General features: G+C 49.6%; 1 protein-coding gene across 1 annotated transcript in view; it reads right to left on the bottom strand.

The window, feature by feature from the left end:
- Positions 1–19,505, bottom strand: part of kcnh8 (potassium voltage-gated channel, subfamily H (eag-related), member 8) — a 545,374-nt gene that overhangs the window by 166,640 nt on the left and 359,229 nt on the right. The window lies entirely within an intron of this gene.

Raw genomic sequence — 19,505 nt, 5'->3', positions numbered from 1 at the left:
TGCACTTGGGGTCCTGAGGCAATCCTCATTCACGCACATGCACAATATTTACCTGGATGTTTCTAACTTGTGATGGATAGAATTGTGCTGCGTGGCTTGCCCCAAGAATGTCCCTGACATGGGCCTTAATGTTGGAGCCTTTGGGCGTGATTCAGCAACCCCTTTAGAATAGAATAGAATAGAACAGTACAGCACAGAACAGGCCCTTCGGCCCTCAATGTTGTGCCGAGCAATGATCACTCTGCTTAAACCCACGTAACCCGTATACCCGTAACCCCGTAACCGAACAATCCCCCCATTAACCTTACACTACGGGCAATTTAGCATGGCCAATCCACCTAACCCGCACATCTTTGGACTTTGCGCCCACGCAGATTCTGGCGCAATGTGTGAATCGCATGAGAGTCCCAAATTTTGGGTCTCCTGACTGTCTCCGCCTGCCGCGATCTGGATCTTGCCCTCGCCTAATGGCTCATTTAAATACTTGGATTCCAGATTCACCCAGTGCCTGGGGCTCAATGCTGTGCCTGGGCACCATTTAGTACTGGTCCACACAAACGTGGACCATGCATAATGGCACCTTGGGGGGGGGGGGGGGGGGGGGAGGTCTTGCAGGCCATTGGAGATCCCCAGGTGATCGGACACAGGGCAGGGTCACGCCCTGGCATGCCCCCCTGGTATTTGCATGCCCTGGCACTGCCAGCCTGGCAACCTGGCTATGCCACCCTGGCATTGCCACCCTGGAACGTCCAGGATGCAGTGCAAAGAGTGCCAGGCTGGCAATGCCAGGGTTCCCAGGTGCCAGGTTGGCATTGCCAGGGGTCGGTGAGAATTGACTGAGAAGGATTCTTGGAGAAGTCGACTCACTCACCACATTGAGAAGGGGATCGTGGAGGACCCGGTGCTCAACAGCAGGAAAGAGCATCCAACAGAGGGCAGTAGTGAGAAGTGACTGAGAAGGATTCTGGGAGAAGTCAGCTTTCTCAGTACAACTGAGAAGGGGGTCACTGAAGACCCAGTGTCAATGAACGGTAATACCCCAAACATTACATTGCAGTAGTGTTTCCCTCTTCCATGAATCAAAAAACAAGAGACAGAGGGGCTGATAGATGATTGTGGCTTATAAACAGCAGAGCCTCAGCAGTGTGTATCATCTTGATCAGTAAAGAAGGCTGGGTCTCTGGGAAAGCTTGTGATGTGTGTGGCATGCAAGATTTGGGAGGTTTTAGATCCACAAGACATCCAGGACTGTCACACCTGCATGAAGTGCCAGGCGGTAGCAGTCCTTGAACAATATTTTGCTGATCTGGTGCAGCGACTCTCTTCATGGGTGAACGTTCGTCAAAAGGAAAAGAGACAACGGGTCCAGGACTCCTTGGGGCTGTCTAACAGATATGAAATTTTAGATGCCTATGTAGTGAGCAACACGACTGAACCAAGTGTAGAGGACTCGAGGGGAAACTATTGTACCCTCATGCCTGAGGCCACCCTGGGAAAAGAGAGGGAGGCTGGTAGGTAGGTTAGAAAGATGGTAGGAGTGAGTGACTCAATAATTTGAGAGATAGACAGTCTAGTTTGCAGCTGAGTTTATTTGTCTCATATGGTCTGTTGCCTCCCGGGTTTAAGGGTTTGGGACATAAAGGATCGGCTGAACAAACTTCTGGAAAGGGAGCGAGAACAACAAGAGGTTGTGGTTCAGTAGCAACCAACAACAGAGGGAGGGGCAGTTTCGAGGTCTTGCAGGACCAGTTTCAGAAGTTAGTGAGTGGGTTGAAATGTAGGACCTCCAGGGTAGTGATCTCAGAAATACAACCTGTGCCACGAGCTTCACCATTTAGTTAAAGGCAGATCAGAGAGGTAAATGTGTCTTGAGGGATAGTGTAGAAAAGAGGGGTTTTGATTTTTGTGACATTGGGATCACTTCAGGGAAAGGAGAAAGCTGTGTAGAAGAGATGGGCTTCATCTGAACCGAAATGGAACCATTCTCCTGGCGGAGAGAGTAAATAGTGTAGTGGGAGTGGATTTAAAGTTGTACGGCAGGGGGCTGGGTTGACTAATGGGCCTAGTTTTAGAAGTACCAGTGAGGGCAAAAGAAAGAAGATGGGGAATAGTGAAAAGAAAGTTGGGGAAGGCTTGAGTGTTAACAGTGAACAAAGAAGTGGTTGCCTTCCAAAGGGCAAGAAAGAGATAAGGGCAGGGTTAAACTGTATGTAAGTACAGTGAACAAAATTGGGGTTTCAGATTCCAGCATCCCCAGAAATCTGCTTTTATATAAAAAAGGTAAGTCAATTAGCAATTAACATAAAGATGGTTGATGTGATCTGCTGAATTGGTTTTAATCATCTGGAAGCGTCAAAGATAAATATTTCCTTTGGTGGGGGGACAAATCCTGTTTGCACTGACCTTCATTATTATTATGACAGCATTTCATAATGGACTAAATGGTAACTAAGGACATCTTTTCCTTCCAGTGTTGGAATCAGAGATCTCCAGGTCTTGATTCCACCTCCAGGAAGGCGGAGGGGCGGGGTGGAGGGGGACGGCAGGGGGGGGGGGGGGGGGTGCGGGGAGTGGCCATTTTGGCAAATTGAGTGCAATGCCACACCCTCAGGATAGAAATTCAGCTATTCATCCTTCACAGACACTCCATGTGAGAAGGCCAAGTGAGTATTCTACTCCTCAACATGGTTTGAAAACCTGCCTAGGTTTGCAATCCCTGTAAAGCCCAATAACTTTCCAAACGAAATTCAATTTTCAGGTTAATAACTGAATAAATAACATAACAGGATTCTACATTTAAGACTTTCACAGAATAAGCAAACCAGGGTCAACATTCACAAATTTTAAACTACCAAACAGAACTTTCTGCTCTCACTTGCAACACAACGGAAAATCCCACTTCACAATTATACTTTACGCTGGAACCAGTTGTTACGAAACCATGTTTTCTATCAAAAAATTACTTTGAATTTCCTGGTGGGAAACCTCTAATTAAATGTTTCACAAATATATTTTACATATATATTTTACATATATGGGGCTGGTTTAGCTCACTCAGCTAAATCGCTGGCTGTTAAAGCAGACCAAGCAGGCCAGCAGCACGGTTCGATTCCCGTACCAGCCTCCCCGGACAGGCGCCGGAATGTGGCGACTAGGGGCTTTTCACAGTAACTTCATTGAAGCCTACTCGTGACAATAAGCGATTTTCATTTTCATTTTTTCATTTCATTCCAGTGATTTGGGATCACAGTCAAAGATGGCTGCACATTTGCATCATTATACTTTCTAATGCCCTATCAATTACGACGAGACGAGAGTAGAGAGTAATCGAGGCTTTATTACACAGAGTAGCGTGTCCTCCTACAGCTGCTGCCAAAATGGCTGCAGTTCGGAGAGCACACACATTTATACTCCGCCTACTGGGCGGAGCCAAAGGCAGGGATCGACCCCCATACCTGTAGTACAGGAGCCTTACCGTAATACGCTCGTATGCAGTGCAGTATATACAATAGTGGTGACTACCACATTCAACCCCTGTTAAAAGTGAGTCCAGCGGGATGGTGGAAAGCTATTTACATACAGGTTGTCATTAAAATTTCAGAGGAGGTTACAAATTTAGACGATCGGGCGCCTTGATCCGTCGTTGAGAACGCCGCAGTGTTGGTGGTGTGTCAGGCATTGAATCAGTCGTCGGTGACTCCGGGAGCGTGTCGACATCCTCTTCATCCCCGGGTGGGACCAAAGGGAGGACGGATTGTCCAGGAGCGGGGGCTGTGGCGGGATGCGCTGGGAAGGGGAGGATGGTGCCGGAACAGAGGGGGCGGTGTGCGGGACCCAGCTGGTGCCAGGTCCCAAAGGGAGACTGTGTCTTGGTGGCCGTCGGGGTACGCTACGTAGTCGTACTGCGGGTTGGCGTGATGTAGCTGTACCCTCTCAACCAATGGGTCCACCTTGTGTAGCTGCACGTGCTTATGGAGCAGAATGGGTCCTGGGGCTGCAAGCAATGTTGGGAGAGAAACCCCGGAGGTGGACTTCGTAGGGAAGGCAAAGAAACGTTCAAGGGGGGGGTTTCGTTAGTCGCAGTGCACAGGAGCAACCGAATGGAGTGAAGGGCGTCGGGGAGGACCTCCTGCCAGTGGGAGGCCGGGAGATTTTTGGACCATAGGGCCAGCTGGACAGCCTTCCAGACTGTCCCATTCTCCTGCTCCACCTGCCCGTTTCCCCAGGGGTTGTAGCTGGTCGTCATGCTCTAGGCGATGCCCCTGTTGAGCAGGTACTGGCGCAGCTCATCGCTCATGAATGAGGATCCCCAGTCGCTGTGGACATAGGCGGGGAAACCGAACAGAGTGAAGATGGTGTTAAGGGGTTTGATGACGGTGGCAGACGTCATGTCGTGGCATGGGATGGCGAAGGGGAATCTCGACTACTCATGGACCACATAGAGAAAATACGTGCTGTGGTCGGTGGACGGGAGAGGCCCTTTGAAGTCCACGCTGAGACGCTCAAAGGGGCTGGAGGCCTTCACCAGGCGCGCACGGTCTGGCCGGTAAAAGTGTGGTTTCACTCCACGCAGACCTGGCAGTCTCTGGTGATAGCCCTGACTTCCTCGATGGAGTAGGGCAGATTGCGGGCCTTTATGAAGTGATAAAAGCAGGTGACCCCTGGGTGACAGAGATCATCGTGCAGGGTGCGGAGTCGGTCCACTTTTGCGCTGGCACATGTACCTCGGGATAGATCATCGGAGGGCTCGTTGAGCTTAACAGAGCGATACAAAATCTCGTAATTGTAGGTGGAGAGCTCAATCCTCCACCTCAAGATCTTATCGGTTTTGATCTTACCCCGCTGTGTGTTGTTAAACATGAAGGCAATCGACCGTTGGTCAGTCATGAGAGTGAATCCCCTGCCAGCCAGGTAATGCCTCCAATGTCGCACAGCTTCTACGATGGCCTGGGCCTCCTTTTCGACAGAGGAGTGCCGAATTTCGGAGGCAAGGGTGCGGGAAAGGAATGCCACAGGCCTGCCTGCCTGGTTGAGGGTGGTGGCCAGAGCGACGTTTGATGCTTCGCTCTCGACTTGAAAGGGGAGCGCCTCGTCGACCGCGTGCATTGCAGCCTTGGCAATGTCGGCCTTGATACAGTTGAAGGCCTGGTGAGCCTCGGCCGTCAGTGGGAAAACGGTGGATTGAATGAGTGGGCGGGCCTTGTCCCCATAGTTTGGGACCCACTGGGCATAGTACGAAAAGAACCCCAGGCATCGTTTGAGAGCCTTGGGGCAGTGGGGGAGGAGGAGTTCCATGAGGGGGCGCATGTGATCGGGGTCGGGCCCTAGAACCCCGTTCTGGACCACATAGCCGAGGATAGCTAATCGGTCTGTGCTGAACACACACTTCTCCTTGTTGTAAGTTAGGTTAAGGAGTTTGGCGGTGTGGAGAAATTTGGAAAGGTTAGCGTTGTGGTCCTGCTGGTCATGGCAGCAGATGGTGACATTGTCCAGGTACGGGAAAGTGGCCCACACTCCGTACCGGTCAACCATTCGGTGAAGTGAATCTCCCGTTGGAAGACCAAGACCCCGTTAGTGACACCGAAGGGAACCCTAAGGAAATGGTGAAGGCGGCCGTCTGCTTCAAATGCGGTGTACTGGCAGTCTGCCTTGCGAATGGGGAGCTGGTGGTAGGTAGATTTCAGGTCCACTGTCGGGAAGACCTGGTACTGTGCAATCTGATTGACCATATCAGATATGCGTGGGAGGGGGTACGAGTCGAGCTGCGTGTGCCGATTGATGGTCTGACTGTAGTCAATGACCATTCTGTTTTTCTCCCCAGATTTGACCACTACAACTTGGGCTCTCCAGGGGCTGTTGCTAGCTTCGATAATACCTTCCCGTAGCAGCCATTGGACCTCAGACCTGATGAAGGTCCCGTCCTGGGCACTGCACCGCCTGCTCCTGGTGGCGACGGGTTTTCAATCGGGGGTGAGGTTCGCAAACAGAGAAGGTGGGTCGACCTTAAGGGTCGTGAGGCCGCATACAGTAAGGGGTGGTAGGGGCCCGCCGAATTTCAAGGTTAGGCTCTGGAGGTTGCACTGGAAGTCCAGGCCGAGTAGCAGGGCAGCGCAGAGGTTAGGGAGGACGTAGAGGCGGAAGCCGCTGAACTCTACGCCCTGGATGGTGAGGGTGGCAGTGCCCCCGGATCGCCATGGTGTTGGAGCCGGAGGCCAGGGAGATTCTCTGGTTGGTGGGGTGGACCGTGAGGGAGCAGCGCCTTACCGTATCAGGGTGGATAAAGCTCTCAGTGCTCTCGGAGTCCAGAAGGCAGGAAACCTTCTGCCCGTCGATCTTCATCGTCATCGACACGGTTGCAAGGTTGTGCGGTCGTGTCTGGTCGATCGTAACGGAGGCCAGGCGTGGTTGGTCGGCGGCAGTTTCAGGCGATGAGCAGCCCGATGAGGTGTCCGGCGAGCAGGGATCCTGAGGTGGGGAAGATGGTGGCGCCCAGGGGCCGCACGTGTCCTGGGGCTAGCAAGATGTCGGCGCCCACAGGCTGCACGTGTTGTGAGGGGAGCAAGATGGCGGTGCCCACGGGCCGCATGTGGTCTTACCGTAGGCCATGCAGAGCCCGCTCCGTGCCGGGCAGTGTTGTCGGGGGTACTTTGACTGTCTGCAGAAGTAGCACTTGTGTCCCCCCGAGGTTGTTTTGTTGCTGCGCGTCACAGGCCTGGGGTTAGCTGGGGACGGTAACTGACGGGGTGCATGGTAGAGTGTTTGTTGGCGGGGTCCACGATATCCAGGAGGTTGGGCCACGCAGTCGGGGGCATACGCTTGAATATTGCGTGAGGCGACCGTGAGCGAGAGTGCTCGTTTCTTGGTCGCCGCGAGGTCGAGGGTAGCCCCTTCTAAGAGTCGTTGGTGGATGTAGGCCGACCCTATGCCTGTAATGAACGTGTCTCTAAGTAGCATGTCCGAATATTCAGAGGCTGAGACCGCCTGACAATCGCAGTCTCTCACTAGGATTTGGAGGGCACACCAGAAATCCTCCACAGACTCACCGGGGAGTTGATGCCACGTGGCGAAGAGGTGTCTGGCGTAGATCTTGTTGCTCTGCTGCGTGTAGTTCTCCTTCAGTTGCGCCATGGCCTCAGCGTATGTCTGCGCATCCCAGATGAGGGGGAAGATGTCCGAGCTCAGGTGAGTGTAGAGGATCTGGAGCTTCTATGCCTCTGAGGATGGGTCAGTCGCAGATCCTATGTATGCCTCGAAGCAGGCTAGCCAACGTGCGAACGCTGACTTGGCATTGTTTACTTGAGGGTGCAGCTGCAGGCGATCAGGCTTGACGCGGAGATCCATCGTTTTAAAATCTCTGTGTAATAAATTGATGCATTATCAATTACGACGAGATGAGAGTAGAGAGTAATCGAGGCTTTATTACACAGAGATGTGTGGCCTCCTACAGCTGCTGCCAAAATGGCTGCTGTACGGAGAGCACACACATTTATACTCCGCCTACTGGGCGGAGCCAGAAGGCACGATCTACCCCCGTATTTGTAGTACAGGGGCCTTACCGTAATACTCTCGTATGCAGTGCAATATATACAATATAATACAACAGTGGTGACTACCACACTTTCTACATTCCAAAAACCATTGAAATGGAGATAATCTGTCTGCAAAGCTGCACCAGGAACAAAAGCCCCGGAGTAGCACGAATGAGAACCATCACCCATCAGTAATCACCGGTAATTCAGAAGCCAGGCTAATGCACTCAGGACATGGGTTTGAATCGTCCATGACAGCTGTTGGAATTTAAATTAAATTAATAGATCTGGAATTAAAAATAAAAGCTAGTCTCAGTAACGGTGACCAATTGTCACAATTGTCTTAAACACACACCTGGTTCACTGATGTCATTTTAGGAAAGGAAATATGCCATTCCTACCTCGTCTGTCCTACATGTGGCATTAGACCCAAAGCAATGTGGTTGATTAGAAACTCTTGAAATGGCCTGGTAAGCCAGCCAATTAAACAAATGGACAACAAATGCTGACCTTGCATTTTGACAAACAACTCCCAGGAAAGAATAAAAATAAAGTATGCTTAAGTTCTAATATTTTGCAGAATAAATAGCAACTGCTGAAAAAGTCACAAATGCTTCCATATCAACAATACTTAGTAAGTTTTGACAAGCAATCTCAACTGAACACGGTCTTTTCAAATGTCTCACTCATCAGATGTTGGCAATTTGATTGAAAAAGATGCCATCCACGCAGCAGTGTACAGCATTGCTAAATCAGTATTTCTGTCGTCTGTGAACATATTGTTGTCTTTTCCAAATTCTCCCACAGAGTTACTTCTTCTAAATATCTCTACACCCCCAGCAGAGAATGCAGCGATATTTAAAGCATTGGTTCTTCCTTGCACAATGATCCCTAAAAACCGACCGTCAGAAATCCGACACAGTATCCAATATTTCCCCCTAGTATTCAATAATAAGGAAGACTGGAAAAGAAAATGGTTTTGTTAATTTTCTGCTTTTACTCCAGATTTTGCTTCCACTGAGGCTCAATGGAAAATTACTATAACAAGAGCTGACACCCAGCCAACCAAGCACGCTATCAAAGTTACACAAATTGCTTATGACAGCTTTGACTTTCTAAGATAAACAGCAGCCTGCCTTGTAGCCTCCTGCTAATCTTCACATTATAAAGCCAGACTCAGTCCAAATTCACAGGACACAAAGTCTTTGTAGAACTATTGAGTTAACATTAATTCACCGCAAAAATCAGAATTCATCACTGTAGTTATGTAACAGCACAGGCTGGTTAACAAAGTTAAGGATTTGTTATGTACAGGATTGCTGAATGTTAAGTGAAATAATTAGGTTTGTAAGAAGCGTTTTTATAAAGCTGAGTGTTTAGATTTGATCTTTGGAAGTTATCCCCATTAACCATTTAAAATAGAAATACATTACCATAGTCAGTTAAGCAAGGATCTGTGTTAAAAATGGTGTTAAGCAGACCATGCTCAAAACCTGCAATATATGACTATTTGCAGACACATTGAGTAGGATTTTCAGGCCTTGGATGAAAGCAGGCTGGAGCTACAAATTGGATCACAATCTACCACGGGTTCCTCAAAACTATCCTGTCCCCCAGGTCATTTTTGCATGGAGGTGTGGTCGGGTTACCCGACTGCATGTAGCAGCTATTTATGATGAAAAACCTATCAGGGTGTATCAGTAGAGGCCAACTGGGATGTTCCACTCAGCCTCTGTGTCCCCGCAGGCAGGCGGGACCTGTTCAGCTGCCTATAGAGTGAGCCCATCCTCTGGTTATCAATTGGCCATTCTGTGAAAATCAGGTCCGGGACCTGTTTTCCTTATGGGTGCGTTTGGGATTCGGATTCCTGCTCCCAGAGGGAAAATTCTGCCCATATATTATAAACCCTATTATTCCATCTGTAGTGGAACTTACTGTATTATTTTTATGTATATTGGACTGTTTAGAGTGGGTTTTTCCCCCCAGCGGTGTTCTATTCAAATTTGGGAAAGAGAGAGCCAAGGTTGTGCAATCAAAATGATAAAATGAATGCACAAAAAAGAACATAAAATTTCTATTTGCGAACAAAGATGATGGGTGCGATTTTTGAGGGTTTGTTAGCCATGGACACAAATCCCGTAATGGCCACAAATCGAAATTTGTGACGGTGAGGTTTCTTGGGCCCTCCTCGATGAAGTGATCATGTTCACACCCAGGAAGGATGAGAACCTGGATTTGAATGAATTTGAATGCACTTTCATTCGTTAGCGAGTTTAAAGTTGACTCTTCAGATCTCATTGAGTCTTCCCACCATCAGCATGATGTCATGCGGGGACTAATTACTATTGGTTTTCAAAAACGTGATCCAGCACCATGACCTCTGAGAAGGAGGAAGGAGGTGGGCACCGCCCGTCACCTTCTACCAGGGGGCACAAGGGGATGTTACTGCTGGCCAGCTTCAGAATGGGGATAGTTCAATTGTATTCGGGGGTGAGGGCCTCTTCTGCGATGGGGGTCACACCTGTTGTTAGTTGTCCTGAAGCCGGCAGGTTGTGACATTTTAAATGTTCTCAGAGCACGTGTCAGTTTGCAGGCAGTGCTGCATTTCAAATTCTTGGAGTAGTTATCCAGAAGACTTGGGTGCGATTCAAACCAGTTTCAGGCAAGTTTGTTGGGGTGTGTCTCGACAGCTGCCCTGCCGAGATTCACCCCGCTATTTATCGGTACTTTGCCATTACTTTGGGCCTCGGGGAGTTTCTCTGGCAGCCCTAATCTCTGCATCCCCCCTTTCAGACACCCCAGCCACCCACCCCCCCCCCCCCCCCCCCACTGTCTGCCCCTCCTCCCCCTCCAACCTTCTAAAGGTTCCTGGTGTTATATTTTAAATAATGACATATCTAAAATATATATATTACTCTTGAATCCACCAGGATGATAAAATGACCAGTAGTCATCTTGTTGAAAGATGAACTATTTAATGAGTAATAAAATAATAAACTAAAAAAATAAAGTACAATACAGATAACTATATGACTATACACTATTATAACAAACTAGTTCTAACTTCTCTCACTCTAGCTATTCTATGTCTTGTTTGTTCACTGTTCTGAATCAGCTGCATCATCATCTGACTGAGAAAAGGTGGGAATCCAGTTCTTATAGTAGCTGACTGTGAGCCATCTAGTGTCGCAATGGCTGTACTACATTTACATAGAGTGATCATGTATATTGATATCTGAATGTCACTACATCCCCCTTTCTTTTTAACATTTTCGTTGAAACATTTGAAAAGAAAATTTACATAAGAAATGGAGTGTAAGCAGTATACAGTAATGACTAGATTATTGAAAAAGTTCACAAATTCAGAAGATTTGGTCTTCTTCTTCTTCTTGTCGATCTTCTTAACTTCAAAGGTGATGAAGAATTCTCCAGTTTTTTGTGAATCAGTACATTGGATTGCATTCTTCTTTCAAGTTGTTAGGAAAAAGTTTGGTTCAAATCAAGATCTGGAAAAATGTTGACAGTATCCTTGACTTGAAGTAGATCTCTTCTGTTGCTTCTTAGAATAGCTCCATCAGAAGTTCTGATCAGATAAGATCTTGGCAAGAATTGCCTAATTATGTGAGCTTTGTCAGACCAACCTCCTTCAGGAAGTCTGAATCTAACTATATCACCATCAGACAGAGTAGACAGTTCTTTCGGATATTGATCAAAATATCTTTTCTGACTCATTTTTTGTTGCATTCTTTTAAAAAGATTTTGTTGTTCTTGATCAGGAAAGTGTAATTGAGGTAATGTTGTCCTCAACACTGTTGTATAACATTTGAAATGGAGATAAGCCTGTTGATAGAGGAGATGTTCTGTAATTGGGTAAAGCTAAGTATAAATCAGAATCAGATTCTTTGGCCAGGAGTCCACACGCCGGCGGGAAAACCGGCGGCAACGACTCCGGCGTCAACGGACCCCCAAGGTGAGGAATTCTCACCTGTATCGGGGTTAGGTGGATGCTGGAGGGCTGGTGCTGCTCCAGCCAGCGCCGAAGGGACTGCATAAGTTCGCACATGTGCGGAACGGCCGCCGTGATCTCACGCATGCGCGGAACCCCCGGCGTGATTCCGCGCCTGCGCAGACAGGCCATCGTATTTTGGCGCATGCGCAAGGGGTTCTCTCCTCCGCGCTGGACATGACAGAGCCCTACAGGGGCCGTGCGGAAGGAAGAAGTGCCCCTATGGGACAGGCCCGACCGCAGACCGGTGGGCCCCGATTGCGGGCCAGGCCACCATGGGCGCCCCCCCGGGGTCGGATCCCGCCACGACCCCCCGAAGACTGCCCACGCCGACTTATCTGCCAGATCCCGCCATGTGGGACCATGCGTAACCCCCGCCGGTGAGACTGGGCAAAAACGGACGGCCGCTCAGCACATCGGGGCCCGGAGAATCGCCGGGGGGGTCCACTGCCAACGGCCCCCGGCCGCCGTGGCGTGAGTCCCGCCCCTGCCTGAAAAATGGCACCGGAGAATACGGCAGCCGGTGTCGGGGCAGGGTTTGCGCCGCCCCCCCCGGGATTCTCTGAACTGGTGGTGGGGGGGGGGGGGGGGGGGGGGGGGGGTTCGGAGAATCCCGCCCTTCAGAATAGCTAAGTAGCTGTTTCATCATGTGAACACCTTTCTCTGCTTTTCCATTTGATTGCTGAAAGTGTGGGCTTGAAGTAATATGTTGAAAGTTGTATTTCAATGAGAAATCATACCATTCATTACTTGAGAAACAAGGACCATCGTCATATATTACGATACTGGGAATACCATGTTTGGCAAATATCTCCTTGCATGCCTTTATGACATTGTTGGATGTGATATCATTCAGTTTCACTAACTCAGGAAAATTGGAAAAATAGTCAATGACTATAAGATAGTCTTTTCCAAAAAAGTGAACAAGATCAGCACCAACCTTGATCCATGGTGATGTTACTAGATCATGTGGTTGCAGTGGTTCTTTGCATTGCTGACTGATGTGATTGACATGTTGAACACGACGATATCATGTTCTCAATATCATTGTTGATACCAGGCAAATAGATAAACTGCCTGGCATATCTTCTACATTTCTCAATGTCGAGATGACCCTCATGTAATCTCGACAGCATTTCAGAACGCATACTTTGTGGAATTACAATGCGATCTTGTCTCAGCAGTATACCATCTACAAGTCAGTTCTGACTGAATGGATTGATATTGTGGACAATTGCCTTTAGGCCTTCAGGTGCCTGGACCGCTCTGGAGGGGCCCTCCAGTACCCGTCAGATAGGGTCAGCCGCATCATTGTGGTCTGCAGCGACCTGCACAACATAGCCCAGCAGAGGGGCGATGTGCTGTAGGCAGAGGAGGGGGGAGTGGAGGAGCAGCAAAACGAGGTGCAGACCTCCCCAGATGAGGAGGATGGGGGCAATGGTCAGGACAGACGGGATGTACATGGATGGGAGGCTTCCCACCATTACCGGCTGGGCCAGCAGGCACGGGACAGGCTGATAGCCGCCCAGGGGGGGCATGGGAATCGCCGAGTATGGGCACAGATTGCACACTACGGCACCAGCCTACCACCCTCACCCCACCCACCCGACACCAACCACCCTCACCCCACCCGCATGCACACCACCCCTCCATTGTACATCAACCTGCGGTACAACGGGCCGGGCTCACACGGTTGCTGGTGGAAGCGTGCCTATTGGAGGCTATGGAGGATGATAACAACCCACTCTGCGATGAGCTCTGGGCTCTACATCGTTAGACAATGTCTGACCCATGGCCACAGTGCCACCCTCCACCCAGCCCGTCCCTGCATGCGGCCGTGACACTGCAGCGCACGGTCCTGTCGTCTGCCTGGGGGGATGGCGAGGGCGACCCGGGGGTGGGCACACTCACCTGAGGCCGACGTTCTATCACCCCTCACACAAACACACTGGCGCCCACCTCACACCACACCCCCGCACGCATCGGACAGAGCACAGAGGCGGCTTCTGTAGGTGTGAAAGTGATGTTAATAACAAACAGTTCATACACGTTCCATAGCCCCAGAACTAATCTGTGCCATGCACCCGTGCCAACTTACTCAGTGTCTAATTTTATGGCATTACGGGCCCTATGACTACATCAAGGTGGTTCCCCAGACGGTACAGGAGAACTGGAGGTGGACTCCTGTGTTTCCTGCCCTGTTACTAGGGACCCTGTTGGTGGCCGTTTCCTGGGGGAAGGGGAGATAGGGGGGGATATGGGAATGATGGGGGAAGGGGGATATGGGGGAAGGGGGGATATGGGGGAATATGGGGCAAGGGGGGATATGGGGGACGGGGGATATGGGGAAGGGGGCTATGGGGGAAAGGGGGATATGGGGGAAGGGGGGATATGGGAAGGGGGGATATGGGGGAAGGGGGGATATGGGGAAAGGGGATATGGGGAATATGGGGGATATTGGGGAAGAGGGCATATGCGGGAAAGGGGGATATGGCGAGGGGGGATGGGGAAGGGCTGCCATTTTGCCGGGTCACCGGGGGGGGGGTCACTGATGGCGCGCGTATCCGTGATGGGTGGCACCATCGCAAATGGCGTAACACCGCTACTAGCCCATTCCCGGCTGGAGAATTTGCGACTTTTCGGGGGTCCCGACGCCGGAGTGATTCGCACCGTTTATGGCGCCAGTTTCGGGCCATCGCGCCGATTCCCGCAGAATCCCGCCCAAGATCTTTAGTTTGGGCATTCTCTCTGTGGCTGTGGACAGTTTTCACCTACAGGGAAACAATAGGGAATAATGTTAGCCGGACGCCTGGGGAAAGAAAGGTTGAGGAGAATTGGCATGTTTCGGCAATGTGCTCAAGCAGAGAAGGGTTCTGATGAGGAGTGCAGGGGGGGTGGCATTTGAGAATGATCCGGGAGGTCAGGTGCTGAGAACCTGCGAGGAGGCGACATGTGGGATCAAGGTGACATTCCAGGGTTGAAGGAAGAGTGGAGTGCCAAGGGGAGACGGTGGGCACTTACCCTTACAGTTCGTGGTAGGCCATTCATTTTTTCCCTACATTGAACACCTGTCCTCTTGGTCAGGCTGCTAGCACTGACCAATGCTGCACTGTCTCCTAGTTGCTGAGCATTCTGGAGGGCTTGCTTCCAACCCCTGGGTAAATTATGGCCCACCACGCCTCCACAGCATCCAGTATTCAAGTGAAGGTTCCCTCCCAAAATCTTGGAGCTGGTCTTCCAGCTGCCATACTCTTGGCTTGAATGAGGTCAAGTTCCGTGGAACCAATTAAATGCAGCATCCCCTAATCAAAGTGTTCAGATGACCCTCGGGGTGGATGAATCAAATACTTTGAGCCTCAAGCTTGGCGTTCTTCAAGTGGGGAACTTGTTTTTTTTTCATAAATGCCAAAAGATTGCCATCTAGATTGTGTCACCGGGGCCAGCAAGATTTGTACTCTGAATTTTCACTCTGAAAATGACAGCCATTCTTTTCGAAAATTCCACCCGATATTTGTAGCAATGGCAGTGAGCAAAGAGGCAACCATCCGTACTTTCAGGAATTTCATTTATGGCAACTTCATTTTTCAACAAAGCAAATGAAAATGGAAAGACCTTGCAGAGAAAACTATTTGTCTGTATTAAACTTTCAATCATCGCACTCTCACATAATGGTGCAGGTGGCTCCCCAGGCAACCATGGTATCAGCGTCAAAATGCACATTAGGCAACTTACATATGTAAATGGAGTCTAATGGGACTTAATGCTGGGCCTGCTCAGCTGAACATGACCTGTTCTATATGCGGCCCAGTCTAAGGCCCTTAAAGGTACTCAAAATTCACTGAATCACAAGGTGCGGAAGAGGCCCTTTGGCTCATCGAGTCTGCGCTGACACATGAAAAATATCTGACCTACTTACCTTATCCCATTTGCCAGCACTTGGTCCACAGCCTTGAATGTTATGATGTGTCAAGTGCTCATCAGTTACTTTTTAAAAGACATGAGGCAACCCGCCTCTACCACCCTCCGCAGGCAGTGCTTTCCAGACCATCACCATCCTCTGGGTAGCAAGGTTTTCCTACAAATCCCCCTAAATCTTCTCCCCTCACCTTAAACTTTGTCCCCTCATAACTGACCCTTCAACTAAAGGCAACAGCTGCTCCCTATCTATCCGGCCCATGCCCGTCATAATCTTTAACACCTGGATCAGGTCGCCCCTCATTCTTCTCTGCTCCAAAAACAACCCAAGCCTATCCAACCTCTCTTCATAACTTAAATATTCCATTTCAGGCAGCAACTTGGTGAATCTCCTCTGCACCCCCTCCAGTGCAATCACATCCTTCCTATAATGTGGCAACCAGAACTGCACCCAGTACTCCAGCTGTGGCTTCACCAAAGTTCCTTACAACTCCAACTTGACCTCCCTCCTTTTGTAATCTAAGTCTTGATTGATAAACATGATGTGGAGATGCCGGCGTTAGACTGGGGTGAGCACAGTAAGAAGTCTCACAACACCAAGTTAAAGTCTAACAGGTTTGTTTCAAACACAAGCTTTCGGAGTACTGCTCCTTCCTCAGGTGAATGAAGAGGTATGTTCCAGAAACATTTATATAGACAAAGTCAAAGATGCAAGACAATGCTTAGAATGCCAGCATTTGCAGGTAATTAAGTCTTTACAGATCCAGAGATGGGGGTAACCCCAGATTAAAGAGGTGTGAATTGCCTCAAGCCAGGACAGTTGGTAGGATTTCACAAGCACAGGCCAGATGGTGGGGGATGAATGTAATGCGACATGAATCCAAGGTACCGGTTGAGGCCGTACTCATGTGTGCGGAACTTGGCTATAAGTTTCTGCTCAGCGATTTTGCATTGTTGCGCATCCTGAAGGCCGCCTTGGATAATGCTTGCCTGGAGATCAGAGGCTGAATGCCCTTGACTGATGAAGTGTTCCCCGACTGGAAGGGAACATTCCTGCCTGGTGATTGTCGCGCTATGTCCGTTCAGGGGTTGGTTTAGCACACTGGGTTAAATCGCTGTCTTTCAAAGCAGACCAAGGCAGGCCAGCAGCACGGTTCAATTCCCGTACCAGCCTCCCCGAACAGGCGCCGGAATGTGGCGACTAGGGGCTTTTCACAGTAACTTCATTTGAAGCCTACTTGTGACAATAAGCGATTTTCATTTGATTCGTTTCATTTCATCCGTTATCGCAGTGTCTGCATGGTCTCGCCAATGTACCACGCTTCGGGACATCCTTTCCTGCAGCGTATGAGTTAGACAACTTTGGCAGAGTCGCACGAGTATGCACCGCGTACCTGGTGGGTGGTGTTCTCACGTGTAATGGTGGTACCCACATCGCTGATCTGGCACGTCTTCCAGAGATTGCCATGGCAGGGTTGTGTGGTGTTGTGGTTGCTGTTCTGAACGCTGGGTGGTTTGCTGCAAACAATGGTTTGTTTGAGGTTGCGTGGTTGTTTGAAGACAAGTAGTGGGGGTGGGGGATGACCTTGGCAAGATGTTCATCTTCATCGATGACATGTTGAAGACTGTGAAGAAGATGCCATAATTTCTCCGCTCCGGGGAAAGTACTGGATGACGAAGGATACTCTGTCGGTTGTGTCCTATGTTTGTCTTCCGAGGAGGTCGGTGCGGTTTTTTGCTGTGGCGCGTTGGAACTGTCGTTCGATGAGTCAAGCACCATATTCCGTTCGTACGAGGGCATCTTTCAGCGTCTGTAGATGTCTGTTACGCTTCTCCTCGTCTGAGCTGATCCTGTGTACACGAAGGGCTTGTCATAGATTATCATAGAATTTATAGTGCAGAAGGCAGCCATTCGGCCCATCGAGTCTGCAGCGGCTCTTGGAAAGAGCACCCTACCCAAGGTCAACACCTCCACCGTTTCCCCATAACCCAGTAACCCCACCCAACACTAAGGGCAATTTTGGACACTAAGGGCAATTTATCATGGCCAATCCACCTAACCTGCACATCTTTGGACTGTGGGAGGAAACCGGAGCACCGGGAGGAAACCCACGCACACACGGGGAGGATGTGCAGACTCCGCAAAGGCAGTGATCCAAGCCGGAATCGAACCTGGGACGCTGGAGCTGTGAAGCAATTGAGCTATCCACAATGCTATTGTGCTATCCACAATGCTATTGTGCTGCCCTTGTCCATAGGTAATGGCTTCTTTAATGCGTTTCGGGTGGAAGCTGACTTGCCTTGATAAAGGCAAGTGTCCCATATGCCTTTTTCACCACCCAATTAACCAACCGTCCTGCCTTCAGAGATCTATGGACAAACACGCCAAGGTCCCTTTGTTCCTCAGAACTTTCTAGTGTCATGCGTTCATTGAATACTTCCTTGTCAAATTACTCCTTCCAAAGTGTATCACCTCACACTTTTCAGGGTTAAATTCCATCTGCCACTTATCTGCCCATTTGACCATCCTTTCTAAATCTTCCTGTAACCCAAAACACTTAACCTCACTGTTAACCACCCGGCCAATCTTTGTGTCATCCACAAACTTACTGATCCTATCCCCACATAGTCATCTATGTTGTTTATGTAAATGACAAGCAACAGGGAACCCAGCACAGATCCCTGTGGTACGCCACTGGACACTGGCTTCCAATCACTAAAGCAGCCAGCTAGCATCACCCTCTGTCTCCTACAATGCGACCAATTTTGAATGCACGTCCTCAAATTACCTTGTATCCCATGTGCATTTGCCTTCTTTACAAGTATCCCATGTGGGAACTTGTCAATGGCTTTACTGAAATCCATGTAAGCTACATCAACTGCACTACCCTCATCTGCACACCAGGACACCTTCTCAAAAAATTCAATCAATTTTTTTAGGAATGGCCTCCCTCTGACAAAGTCATGCTGACTATTCCTGATCCAAGAGGAGACAGATTTTCTCCTTGCAATTTGCCTCATAGACTTTCTTTGATCCATTGGGCCCCACAGTACGACCAGCCTGCATTTGTGCTCCCTCACATTCTCTGTCCCATGCTCAGCTCCTCCCCAACCAGGACTTAATGAAATGAAATGAAAATCGCTTATTGTCACGAGTAGGCTTCAATGAAGTTACTGTGAAAAGCACATTCCGGCGCCTGTCCCTGGAATTGTGGTACGGGAATCGAATCGTGCTGCTGGCCTGCTTGGTCTGCTTTAAAAGCCAGCAAGTTAGCAGGTGAGCTAAACCAGACTTAACCAAGAGCCACTGTGGTGAGGCAGCCTGCCCATGTTGTGTGTCCTGGAAAACAGGCAAGCTTCCTCTCCAGTCGAAACAGGCTCCAGCAACACATTATTACAATGAGGTCCAGGGTGTGGTTTCTGTCACGCCTCAAGCTCCCCAAAAATGGGCCATAACTAATTTCTTCCTTTTGATACCTATATTGTTTTCTCTACAATCTGTGCCATAAGGCTGGAGGCCAATAGTTTCGACTCATTATTTCCCACATAATTGGAGGTAATTTTAAAATGGCATGGTGGCACAGTGGTTAGCACTGCTGCCAGGGTCCCCGGTTCAATTCCGGTCTTGGGTGACTGTGCGGAGTTTGCACATTCTCCTCGTGCCGTGTGTGCGTGGGTTTCCTCCGGGTGCTCCAGGCGGGGAAGTGGGCCTGGGTAGGTTGCTCTTTCAGAGAGTCGGTGCAGACTCGATGCCGAACGGCCTCCGTCTGCACTGTCGGAATTCTATGATTCTATGAATCTATCAGGTGGGATTAATTGGAAGGCCAGTTTTATGTGCTGGTCAATATAAAAGCTGGTCGGGGGAATAAAGCCAGTGGTGCGTTCATCGGATGGGATCTGCCCGTCCTGCTGAAGTCTATGGGGTTTTTCATGGCTCATCTGCCCAGCTGCCAGGGTACCCGCCAAAGGGGATCAACTTCAGCGAGACTGGAAGATCCCCCTGGTGGGAAGGGCCGGAAAATCCTCTCCATTCCTAATCGTTGGGTTTGGTGAAA

Source organism: Scyliorhinus canicula, chromosome 5 (genome assembly GCF_902713615.1).
Source record: "Scyliorhinus canicula chromosome 5, sScyCan1.1, whole genome shotgun sequence".
Lineage (NCBI taxonomy): Eukaryota > Metazoa > Chordata > Chondrichthyes > Carcharhiniformes > Scyliorhinidae > Scyliorhinus > Scyliorhinus canicula.
The sequence above is the reverse complement of the archived record's forward strand: the minus strand, read 5'-3'. Positions and strand labels throughout refer to the sequence as shown.